The sequence below is a fragment of the Cupressus sempervirens genome, chromosome 7 (genome assembly GCF_028749045.1).
Source record: "Cupressus sempervirens isolate cs-2001-9-10 chromosome 7, ASM2874904v1, whole genome shotgun sequence".
Taxonomy (NCBI): domain Eukaryota; kingdom Viridiplantae; phylum Streptophyta; class Pinopsida; order Cupressales; family Cupressaceae; genus Cupressus; species Cupressus sempervirens.
The window spans coordinates 365,232,295-365,246,100 of NC_143124.1; the positions used below are offsets into that span (position 1 = coordinate 365,232,295).

The 13,806-nt window shown below is 34.9% G+C and overlaps 1 pseudogene; it reads left to right on the forward strand.

Annotated features, from left to right (window-relative positions):
- The first annotated feature begins 7,380 nt into the window (after positions 1-7,380).
- LOC149546997 (glycerol-3-phosphate dehydrogenase SDP6, mitochondrial pseudogene) lies at positions 7,381-8,965 on the forward strand (annotated as a pseudogene).
- Positions 8,966-13,806: the final 4,841 nt, after the last annotated feature.

Consider the following 13,806-nt stretch of genomic DNA (forward strand, 5'->3'; position numbering starts at 1 on the left):
GTTGTCCATGTTGCAAAGTGAAGCAGCCAATAATAAGAAAGAATCGCCATGAAAATAGAAGGCAATCAGCTGAGATAAAAAGGTGCAAGCAATAAAAGACAATCCACACTTTCAAAAAAGAGCCCAGCCCAACTCGTGGTAGATCCAAAGTTGATGCCAGTTGAAATAGAGTAAGAAAATTTGCATTCAGTCATAAGGAAAAGGGAGATGCCATGAAATAATTAAAAACTCTTATCCCACATTGAAAGCACGAGAGTATGTTTAGGTTTTTAAATACAATCACACATACATATAAAGTGTCAACAAAGTAAGCGGCTTTTGTGAAAGCCAAAGCCTACGTGGGTCTGATGTGGATAGCTGAAGGAAAAAAGCATAAATTTTAAACAAACACACACAAAGAGGATGATGTCAGCAAGAAAGGCATCAAAAAGCTAAAAATCTAGCTAGTCGCTATGGCACTAGTCAAAAAATCTAAGATATTCTAGCTAGCGACATAGCGACTAGCCAAAAAATTCAAAAAAATTGGCAAGGAGTTAATAAGCCCATGTGTCCCGCGTATGATGCAAGCAACGAACCAGTGGGTGCCAAGTGGTAGTGAGCAGGAGGTGATATGGTGAGATCAGATCAATTGCAATGAGATTGTGCCACGTGGCACATTTGGCAGTCCTCACTAACTTGCAAAGTAGAAGATGCATGAGATTTAGCATAGCGAGTTAGCGAGAAGATGACATGTGGCAATGGGTCCTGTGTTCGATGATGTGGTAGATGCAATGAGCGAGAACATCAAGAGATGACATGTGGCATTCATATTAGGTGTCCAATTAGAAGATGCCATGTGGCACCGGTCAAACTTAAGGTTGACCATGGATTCAAAGGGTCAGGGCAATATTGAAGAGTTAAAAATAATAATATTTTATTATTATTTTTGTTAAAAATGCCCACGTCAAGTTTTAAAATCAAATGGGATTTTTCTAAAGTTTGACTTTAGAATATTTAAAAATTATCAAAAAATTTAAAGACAAAGATGTGAAGATATGATTTTTTATATCAGACTGGGCATTTTTTAAATTAAGATTCTGGGGGTTTTCAGTATCGAAAATGTGCACTTCAATATACCACCAGAATTGACAAAATCTGAGTTTTTCGATTCTGCAGTCAATTTTTGCACAGGAATCCTTGATGACATGGGTATGGTTAAAAGATAGTAAAAATGTAGTTGGGGTCAAATTGAATTAATTTCAAATCATTTAAAGTTTGATTCCTTTAGCATTTCACAAATATTTCAAATATTTTGGAAAGTAAAGGGATTTCATCATTATGCAAGGATATTTTGTAAGTTTGTTACAGAAAATGATGAAACACGATCAGATTAAAATGGGAAGAAAGAAGAGAGAGGTTTTCTAGTTGTAGGAGATTGAACTCCAAGTGGACAATTGTCATCTTCAGAATAGATTCGAGAATTCATTTGGTCTATATCATTCTTTCTTTCTGTCATTAGAAGGGTTCTAATTTTTATCACTGAGAAACCAGTAGGTTGGTAGTTTTCTCTGGGTAATACCAACAAGGTTCCATCGATTTACTATGAAACCATTTTCTTCAGCAAATTCTTCTTGTATGAACAACAATAGGAAGATTGACACAGATAGTTTAGATCTATTAGGTTGTTTCATGTCTTTCATTTCATGCATATGACTGTTTAATTTCAAGAAAATAATGCAAAGAGAAGTAGATGATTGAGTTTCAGTTGAATCTTGTCTCTGTTATCAACTAATTTTCAATGTTTTACTATCTTTGACATAGAACATAGGCTCTAATTGTAGTCCCTTAAGGCTGTATGTTATTCATTGTTGCTAATGAACCAAGGGGTTGTGTAAATGCTTCAAGGAATGAATAGGGTTGCAAGTCTAATGATGAGGATATCATGTAAGAATGGGATTAAATTTGAGCATAGATGTCTATTTACAAGTTAAATAGATAGATCAGATATCTAAAGATACGCATATGTCGAGAAGATATTTATATGTATGTTTGTGATTCATGAATTTTCCCAATGGTTAAGGCACTAATCAGTTATAGGATCATTAAATTCTTATTTGCCACATATCTGAGTGTTTGTTGAATTCAACATTATTAATCAAATGTTCTTTCCATTTTATGTTGAGGGACCTAAATAGACTACCCTCACTCAGCTACTGAATATTCTAGATTTGCATTTAGCTACTGCAGATCTATGTCATTTCATGAGTTACTAGGAGAAATAAGGGCTTGTATCTGCTTAATAGATTTAGGGATATGTTTTTGCATTTGTACAATATCAATTGAATCTTAGGTTTACCCACCTAGGTTTAGCAGAGCCTGAAGTAGAAGATGGGTCATGCCTTATAGTTGGCCCTGTGTCTGAAATGATATGTTGATAATGGGAGTTAGCTGCCCCTAGATGTGTCATATTCTCATGGGGATAATTGAAAACCCTCCAACATTTTCAAACACCAACAAAATGGTGATTCCGCTGGGGAACTGCATATAGAAGAAGCTAAAATCTTTGGCATGACACAAGTTGGATATAGAAAATATATAGCAAGAGGTGTTTCTTATTTCCTTACAAAAGTTTCATGTCCCCCAGTGTTCTTATTCATTGACAATAGAAGTTTAATTTAATTGAATAATTTTTAATATCAAAGTCACTTGAAGTTTTGATAAGTTTCTGTCAAAATTTAGAGTTAATGTCATGTTCTTTTAGTTTGTTAAGAATGTGAAATTCCCTTGTTGAATATAGTTTGCAAATACCAATTGTAAGTTCTGGACCATCTTGTTTTGTTTTACAAGTTGGTTAATCTTTTCTCATTAAGTGAGTGGCAACTCAAAGTAAAATCTTTGCACCAATGCTTTATAAGTGTGAAGGTATTATGAAGGGAACAATAGTGGGAAGGAAAATTTGAAGAATTCATTTCAAGTTCTTGACACTGGGTAAAAGAATCAAATTAGATGCGGTGCAAGTGTTACTAAATCTAGATAAGATCTGAATCTGCTATTATTTGTAGCATTGAAGTAGTTGCAAGCATCTGTATTGAAAGGTATTTACATTCTCATGTGATTTTACTTACATGAAAGTAAGATTCACAAAAGTTTATCCGTCAAATGGATTCAACATTAAATAGGATAATTGTTTAGCATAATTTAACATACTTTGTGAGAAGTAGATTTAGCCAAAGTATTTTCATATTTCAAAGTATGTTTGAAGTTGATTTGGTAAAAGATATTTCTAGATCTACTACAAATTATAAATCAGAAGTTATTATAGGTGAATGAGGTTAAAATTTTTGAATAATGTCAAGATTCAGTTCACCTAGGATGCAGCCGGTTAGTGAAGTTCCTAGATTCATTTCTACCAAGCGGTATATGTCATTAAATTTTAATGGTATTCATGGTTTCCCAAATACTATTCCTAGTAACCTTGGAAAGTATTTGCCTAAGTTTGGTGGAAACCATGAAAATTCAGCCATTCATCATGTTTAGTTGTTTAGTGACTTGGTTGGTGATTTTCAAATTGCTCATGAAGATGTTCAAATGAAGTTGTTTGTTTAGACTTTAGAAGATGATGCTAGGGACTAGTTTTCATTTTTATCAGCATGTTCAATTTCATCCTGGGATGAATTATTGTCAGCCTTCATGATGTAATTTGGAGAACAGGTAAGCATATCTGATTCTTATGATAAGTTCTTGAAGATTCATATTCAGAGTGATGAAATTGTCCCTCAATTTAATATCAGATTTGTAAGAATTTTGAGTGAAATCCCTGAGAGTTATAGACTTGATGATCAAATATGTTTAGCTGTATATTTTGATGCATTTGATAAGAAATGAATTATCTACTAAGGAATAAAGAATCACAGACATTATATTAGGCTTTTATGATTGCTAGAGATATTGAGAATAATTTCAAGTACAGATTGACTAGAGGTCATTTTTCCTTGAATGATTGTGAATATAATGGTTATGAAAGAAAGGATGAACATAGTGTTGACATTTCAGTTTCAAAATAGAATATCAACACCCCTTCTATAAGTTATAATTAGATTGAGAATTCAAATCAGAATGTGTGTATGAGAAAGGTTAGTCCAGTTGCAAATAGAAACACACATGTTCATGATGCTATAGCAGTGAGTAATTTTTTAGACTCTGATAGGTTTCAGCAATATGTTGATTTTACAGGTCAAACATTAGTTATAGTAGCAAGTTCTTCTCATGATAGTTATGTGTATGATGATGTTACTAATGTTTCCAATTTTAAAGTTGTTGAACCTAGATCTCAGTTTTGTGCAAGTGAGAAGGCTAGAAGTTATCTCTCTGATCACGAGTTTGATGTTGTTGATTTGACATGCTATGGAGAGTTAACACAAAGTGAAGAGCATGAATCATAGTCATCTTAGCCACAATTAGAAGAATAGAATGCACATGTTGATAATGTTTCAGCAGTAAATGGTAAGATGTATTATTTTAATCAATCGGATAGGCAAGAATTGAATTCTCTTATTGAGAGGTTGCATTATGTTAATAATGAATTAGAAAGATATGAATCTCAATGTGGGTATGAAGAAGCTGTAAGTAATCTTCCAAATGATGACAATGAAATTGTTTATCCAATGTCCAATGAAGAAGAATCATATGAAGGAGTTGATGAGAGTGGTTGGTCGAATCATAGTGAGGAAAATGACACTGTATGTTTGCCTTCATATTAGTCTAATTTTGATTGGGAAGAAGAAAGAAATGATGGTAGTGAACATTCATTTGAAGATGAAGGTATGAATTCTTCCTCTAATTCTGAAAATGAAAGTGCATCTCATTTTTTGCGTCATAAAAATCAGTTAGTCAATGAAGATCTTATGAGTGATTTGTCCTCAAAATATGAAGATAAGAAAATGTTGAGTCTAGTTAATGAATCTAAATATGAAGATTCCTATGAAGAATTGTCAAATGCATTTACATCAGACAATAAAGATCCAGCATGTAGTGCAGTGTTTAGGACTGATTCATAATGTGTTCGTAATGGTTATCCTAAGCAAGTTGATAAAGAGGATGTGACTATGGATGCTATATGTTTGGTAGAAGAAATAGAAAAGGAGTCTTCATATAGTTCTGACTTTTCTTTATATGCTGAAAGTTTCCATGAGGATAGGGTGGGTAGTTAATTTAAAGTCTATAATAATGCTTTATGTGATGAAGTTTGTGATGATGAGAAACCCATGTTTTTTCCTAATGTTCAAAAGGGATTACTACATGGAGTCATTAACCCATTGTTTGAAGACAACATGGAGGGTTCAGATGTAGCAGGGTTAGATGAAAATTATGATACACTATCATATTTCTGTAACATATCAAAATATTGTTCTTCCATTTATGATATTGAATCTTCTAATGATGTTGTATTTGGTGAGTGTAAAGATGCAGTGTGCAATGGAGTTGTCCTTGAAGAGAAATCGACACTTCATGGTAAGTTCTACAATGATTCAAATGAGGTAAAAGCCAATCAACACTTCGATTATGAAGATATCAGGTGGTTGTGAAGTGATGTCAAATTTTGATGATGATTTCATGTGTGAATATAGATCTAACTACTCTTTTGACATTCAGCCAGAGATACTTGAAGAGATGCAAAGTCAAGGTGAGTTGAAAATTCATGATATATATAACTTTTTCTATGGAGTTGAGAATGAGGACTTTGTGTTTCTGCTAGACAACATGCATGAATCAGTTAGTAGGGATGAGTTTCAATTTGATGTTGATATTCATGAGCATGTTGATGTTCCTTTTCATAGTGAGCAAAAGGTTGAAATTGTGTCAAGTTTTAATATGCACTATGAAAGTGAAAGTTATGATTTTGTTTTGCCAAGTGATTTGTCATACGATGATAATATGATTGGTGAAACTGATAGGAGAAGAAATTTCCATTTAACTCATGAAATTCCAAATAAAAATTATGTTTATGATAGAGGTAAACAATTTTGTTGAAGTTTGGTGGCCCGGGGCCATTGTGTGTACATAATCTTGGTAGTTGTGTAGTTCTTTCCCTGCTTTCAATAAAGTTGTTCAAGAGAATTTTTTGAAATTTAGGTGTGTGGTTCGCTTCTCCTAGAGATGTAAATCCTTGCCATGCCTACAAGGGACATGCATCCCCAGAAAAAGCCATTGTTGGGACGAAAAATTGCATGCTTCATTTTTTAGTCCCATTTTAAAATTTTGAGAAATCATGATATATATATGCAAATGTACTTGGTTGTACCTATAAGGCCCCAGTGGTGATCAATGTTTCTAACACCCTGCATTCAGCCTGTCTAAGAGTTCCATGATGATAAGTTGTCATTCCGAGTCATTTGGAAAAAGTCCTATTTTGAGCCAATATCAAATCTGCATTTTTACCCGTGTCAAACAACGATAGGAGGTTGTGTTTGCCATTGAATATCTTGCATCCAGAAATGTTTCAAGACTCACCACTTTGGGATTGTTTAGTGTCCATACCTAAAAGCCTATGTTTTAGATTTTTAGTCATTTTGAGTTCGTTTGACTAGGTTTTGAATCCCTCAAAGTTGGTAAGTTACTGTTTCATGCTTTTGTGTAATTGTACAAAATTCTGGGAAGCCCTATTTGACAAGCTACAACTTTGAACCAGTTGACCGAAATGCTAAAATTCCTTTTGCATTTTATTTTAGATGTCAGAAGCTTGTTACGTTTCAAGTTTTAGCTTATAAAAAATCAGTTTGATCAGTTTTCAAATGCAATTCCAAACACAATTTGTAACTTTTTACTGGTGTCAGCATTTGCAGATTTGCCAGTACCCCTGTTCTTGGCATTACAACTCCTAATCCATGACTGGTGAGGTCAAATGAATTATACCATTATGATGTACTCAAAAAATGCTCCAAACGTGTCAGTTTGCAAGTCATGATGAATCTGTATGCACACTTTTCCAAGTCAATTCCATTTGCAAAAGTCATTATCTGACATTGTTTTCAATCTGCAAAATCCAAGTAGCCTACTTTGAACATCCGTCATTTATGCCCAATTATTCATCATGAGCCTAAATCATAGATCCATAATGTCCTCATGAAAGAGAATGAGTGTCCCAATTTTTGTCTCTCTAGGTGTTACTTTGTCTAGTTTTTCGAGCCAAATCAAAACCCAATTTATGGTTTTCTTACATGTTTGTTTGCAGGTAATTCTGAGAGGTCAATGTTGATAGTGAATATTTTTTGGCCCCAAATTCTTCGTGAGATGAGATTTGGCAGGATGCAAGTATGCAGAAAAAAGATTCAATGTGCCAGTTTTCAAAGCCGAGTCAGGTGATTTAGTCAGTTTTTAAGGCCAGTCAATGGACCTCCTGACATGAAATTCATAGTTTATAGTGTCTGTTACTTGGAAAAGGTAGTATTTAACTTTGATTATGGACAATTAAATTTGGTCTTTCATGCTCTTGAGGAGCGAGATCGAATTATCAAGAATGCACTACATCTTTGCAATGCATTGCCAAATATGACTCCCTCTTATAGCTGGTTTGAAGTCTTATATTTTTCGGTAGGGCTAAAGTTGTATGATATAGTTACAGGAACACAAATGCTACATTTTTCACAATATTGTTTAGCACAGAAGTCAGCTGAATTCTTTCCAACTCTTGCAAAAATGGGGCATGATAAAAGTTTGAAGGGAACATTAGTTCAGTATGATGGGCAAATGTGATGCACGCCTTAATGATTGGATTGACCTGTATAGCTACATTAGCAAGTGCACTAGTGATTAATCATGTAGAAGCCATAGCATTTAACAATGATGAACTCACTGACAAGATCATAGGTGTTCATGTTCAGAATAGTTTGAAAGGAAAGGAATTTGATATTTATGCAAAAGTGGTAGTGAATGTTGCCGGACCTTTTTGTGATGAAGTCAGAATGATGGCTGACAAAGATGTTAAAGAAAAATCATTTTTCCTAGCAGTGGTGTGCATATTCTTCTTCCTAATTATTACTCTGTAGAGGGCATGGGTTTAATTTTACTCAAAACAAAGGATGAGAGTGTGGTTTTTATGCTATCTTGGCTTGGAAGGATAATTGCAGGAACCACAGATTCAATTACTTCTTTGACAATGCTGCCAAAACCACATGAGGAAGATATTCAATTCATTTTAGATGCCATCAATGATTACTTAAATTTTAAGGTACACCGCTCAGATGTGCTCTTTGCTTGCAGTGGGATTCGTCCATTAGCAACAGATCCCTCATTTAATGACACAGCTAGCATTTCTAGAGATCATGTAGTTTCTACAGATATTGATGGCCTAGTAACTATTACTAGTGGAAAGTGGACCACATATAGAAGGCTAATATTAACATCCGATGAGGGCCACGAGCAATCAAAAGTAGCTTGAAGGATATCTAAGGGAAGGACAAATTTTCCTAAGTGCCACATGGTAGAGGATGCAACCAATGTAGCTATTAAAGTTGGCAAATTGAAATCATCAAATAACTTTCTAATAGTTCATCTTCATGTTATTGGAGGAGATAATTGGTACCCTGCATCATTTACCAAACTTGCACAATAGTATGTTCATATGAAGAAGACATATTTAGGGAAGATAGTTCCTGGGGCAATGGACACTGTTGTTGCAAAACATTCGGCACACACATATGTTAGTATGGCAGAAAGAGTTTCCCTAATAGCACATAATGAAAATCTTTGCAAAAGGTTAACACATGAATATTCATTTTTGGGTGTAGAGATTGTATATTGTGCATGTAATGAGTATTGTGAGATAGTGGTTGATTTCATTGCCAGTCGATCAAGGCTTTCCTTCCTTGACACAGATGCAACTAGAAGATCCTTACCTTGTGTTATAGAGGTACTTGCTATAGAACAAGGCATAATCAAAATGCTAGGTAAAAGAGAACACAGGCAACATAGAGAAGTTGCCAATTAATAAAGAGATCACGCTAAGAACAAGGGAGTGAATGGAGCTGCCAACCAAAAATATGGTCGTCCATGTTGCAAAGAGAAGCAGCCAATAATAAGAAATAATTGCCATGAAAATAGAAGGTAGCCAGCTGAGATAAAAAGGTGCAAGCAATAAAAGATAATCCACGCTCTCAAAAAAGAGCTCAGCCCAACCCGTGGTTGATCCAAAGTTGAGGCTAGTTGAAATAGAGCAAGAAAATTTGCATGTAGTCATAAGGAAAAGGGAGATGCCATGAAATAGTTAAAAACTCTTATCCCACATTGGAAGCGTTTGAGTATGTTAGGGTTTTTAAATACAATCGCACATGCATATAAAGTGTCAACAAAGCAAGTGGCTTTTGTGAAAGCCAAAGCCTGTGTGGGTCTGATGTGGATAGCTGAAGGCAAAAGGCATAAATTTTAAACAAACATGCACAAAGAGGATGATGTCACCAAGAAATGTGCCAAAAACCTAAAAATCTAGCTAGTCGATATGGTGCTAGCTGGAAAATCTAAGAAATTATGGCTAGTGACATAGTGACTAGTTGGAAAATTCAAAAAAACTGGTAGGGAGTTAATAAGCCCATGGGTCCTGCCTATGATGCAAGCAATGAACCAGTGGGTACCAAGTGGCAGTGAGCACAAGGTGATATGGTGAGATTAGATTTGTTGCAATGAGATTGTGCCACATGGCACATCCGATGGTCCTCGCTAACTCACCAAGTAGAAGATGCATGAGATTTAGCATAGCGAGTTAGCGAGAAGACATGTGGCAATGGGTCCCATCTTTGGTGACATGGCAGATGCAATGAGCAGGAAAATCAAGAGATGACATGTGGCATTCATATCAAGTTTCCAATTAGAAGATGCCATGTGGCACTGGTCAAACTTAAGGTTGACCACAGTTTCAAAGGGTCGGGGCAATATTGAAGAGTTAAAAAGAATAATATTTTTTTATTATTTTTTTTGAAAATTCCCACGTTAATTTTTAAAATTAAATGGGATTTTTCTAAAGTTTGACTTTAGAATATTTAAATTTTTTCAAAAAATTTAAAGACAAAGATGTGCAAACATGATTTTTTATATTAGAAGGGGCATTTTTAAAATTAAGATTCTAGGGGTTTTTGGTATCGAAAATGGGCACTTCAATATACTACCGAAATCAGTAAAATCTGAATTTTTTGATTTTGCAATCAGTTTTTGCATAGGAATCTGTCTATTCGAGCAGTATGAGGTTTCCTATCAAGTTCCTTTTGTACAACCATATTCACGTATGGAAGTTCAAAATTGATTCCTAGCATAAGGATGACATGGGTATGGTTAAAAGACAGTGAAAATGTAGTTGGGGTCTAATTGAATTAATTTCAAATGAGTTAAAGTTTGATTCCTTTAGCATTTCATGAAGATTTTAGATATTTTGGCAAGTAAAGGGATTTCATCATTAGGCAAGGATATTTTGTAAGTTTGTTACAGAAAATGATGAAACAAGGATATTCATATGTATGTTTGTGATTCATGAATTTGCCCAATGGTTAAGGCACTGGTTAGTTACAGGATCATTAAATTCTTATTTGTTACATATCTGAGGGTTTATTGAATTCAACATTATTAATCAAATGTTCTTTCCATTTTATGTTGAAGGACCTAAATAGAATACCCCCACTTAGCTAGTGAATATTCTAGATTTGCATTTAGCTACTATAAATCTATGTCATTTCATGAGTTACTAGGAGAAATAAGGGCTTGTATCTGCTTCATAGATTCAGGGATATGTTTTTGCATTGGTACATTATCAATTGAATCTCAGGTTTACCCGCCTAGGTTTAGCAGAGCTTGAAGTAGAAGAAGGGTCATGCTTTATAGTTGGCCCTGTGTTTGAAATGATATGTTGATAATGGGAGTTAGCTGCCCCTAGATGTGTCATATTATCATGGGGATAATTGAAAACCCTCTAGCATTTTCAAACACCAACAACACTGACACTACATGGGCTAATGTCATGGAAGGGACACTCACTTGACAAATGAAGAATGCCTAAAATAGTGAACAACTATCCCCCCCATGGTGGTTTATAAAAATAGTGCATGTACAACTAACTCAAAACAACTTTCATGATCTCAAAATGCATAAGTGACACTTTATCTCAGTGTGATACATAAAAGTGCTTCAAAATCATAGCTACAATGATCAAAACTAAAAACTAACATGTGACACAAAAGATATGCATGCCAGAGTAAAAAATAAGACTTTAGACTTTGACTGAAAAAATGGGAAATAAAAGAGCATCAAAACCTAAAAATACCTGCACCAATGTCTCCATCTTGGAACCAACTTTTTGGCACTTATTTTGGATTAGAAAAATACCTCTATATGCTTAAGTTATGGCCAAAAAATTAAGAGTAGGTCAAAATGACCTTGAAGGAGAGGCAAGAAGGTGCTAATGTAGTGCTGACATCAGAATTTCATGCAATTAAATTTCACTGCCCAGTTAGCCATCGATGCAAAAAAGTGCCACATGGCATGCGACGTGGTAGGTCCACATGGCATAGGAGTGACATTGTAGGGTTGATGTGGCAGGTCCACATGGCAAGGTGCCACATGACACCTGCATCACGTGTCACCCTTGTAATCTACCAAGTGGCAATCAAACTGTTGATAGTGTAGAAATCAATGGAAAGATAGGATAGTTGGGTGGCAGTGCTGACTGGGTAAACTGGTGGTGGGCTAGTTGAAAAACATGGGCCGAGTGATGATAGAAGTTTATGCCACTAGAGGAGGAGGCTCGCAGGTAGATGGTGGGTGGCGGCCGAGCTGTGGTTCTATTGTGGTGGTGTAGCCAACTACAGCTGCTCATGAGCTACATGCAAGTAGGGCTATGGTGGCATTATAGTGGTTGCTAGGTAGCATGTTGGCGAAGCATCCAATTAATTTTTTTTGAAAATTTTTATTTTTGTCAAAAATGGTCATATGACTGTATGGAAGAGGCCTGCAACAAAAAAAAATTTTCCTCTTGGAGCTCTATCTCCAAAATCGACAAGTTTTATATGAATCCTGGCTGAAAGTGCTCCAAAAAAGTTTTGTTCCCCTGTTTTGAAGAAAAATGCACAAACAAACTAGGGTTTGTGTCTCTGAATCACAGCTTCAAAATTTTTTCAACAAAGCAGTAGCATGGAGGCTCTGATACCATGTTGGAGTTGATGAAATCCAACTCTGAAGATTCCCAAGATCACCTGCATGCAAAAACCTGTCAAAGAGAAGGTAAGGAAGGAAGAGCATGGAGCAAGGGAAAAACCCTAAATGAACATGAGAGACCACAATATATTGTAAAAGAGAAAATATGTATTTACAATATGCATGAAATGATGATTTGATACAATGAGGGAGCCTGAATATAAAGAGCTCTAGGAATCTTCCAAAACAAGGTAAAAGATGCTAGGAGATAAGTGTGACAACTAAGAATACATCCACATGAGGTGGAAAGTCCTCAAACAATGTGAGAGGATAAGTATGACTTAGGAGAGAACAAACTCTTTTATTTCCAACAACTTATAACTAACTCCTAGACTACAACTAATAAATGAATGCATTTACCTAAGTAAGCTTAAGTAAATAGAATAAATAATAAATAATTAATTATTTACTCTAATAGAATACTCTAGCAAGCCCACTAAAGGTGACTCAAGAACTTATATTAGACTAGAGGTTTGAATTTTTTGATGCTCTCTAAAATTTACTTAGACACAACGAACATATTTCTCCCACTCTTTAGTTTACTCAGACACACCAAACATGTTGACCACTAAGCTAGTTTATATATCAATGCATCTAAAAGCTTCTAGGTTTTTTATTCTACCAAAAGAGAAATTAGCTTACTCCCCTCCCTCAAAGATTTTTAAAAATATTCACTACCTTTGGTTTCCTTTATAGGGGTCTATTGACTAAAGAGGTCTAGGTTTCTCATTTACTCATGTACATCACTTTGAAGGAGTAAAGAGCATGAACATACTTTCTTATCTCTTAATCTATTATGCCCCCTTTGAGGTGAACTAGGTAGGTTCTAACTAAGAGGTTTTTAATATGCTTCAGTTCATGATAACCCCCTATGGTTTGACAAAAAAAATTAAGGACTCTCACCTACACCAACACCTACAAGTGGCTACCATTCAGAGGGGTCTGTCATTTGAAAAGGTCTAAGTTTTGATGTACTCTTATACATCACTTCCAAGGAGTAAAAAACATACTTCCCTAGATATTCATCTAGAGCCCTAGACAAGTTCACAAGGTCTAATTAGACTATGTTTAAAAATAAAATAAAAGACATAACATTTAGTGGATTTTAAATTGGTCTTTGACAATCATACTTTGATATTCATCCTGCAATAAAATCATCAGTAGAGTTATATAGGTATCAAGGTGTCTTCTACAATCATCCTACAAGAAATGTTAAGCTAGATGAATTCAAAACACAAACAACAAGTCAAGAAAAAGTGATCAATAGAATCATTTAAAAATTCATTAAAAAAACCAATAAAAAACCATCTCTTGAAATAATATGTGTACGAATTTTGACAAGAAGTCTTGTACAAGACTAACAAATACACTTACGAGGACCTAGAAGCCTTGTATGAGCCAATATAAGACTTGGGATGAGGAATGCATTCTTGAAGACTTGTATGAACCATAATAAAAACTTATATGAGTAACCAAGAGGTTTGTATGAGTCTTCCTACCAGAGTACAAAAATACAAACATAGAAAATGTGACTTTGAGAAAATATGAGTGAAGAACATTGATTTTTCTCATCCCATGATGGACACTAGAAATGTA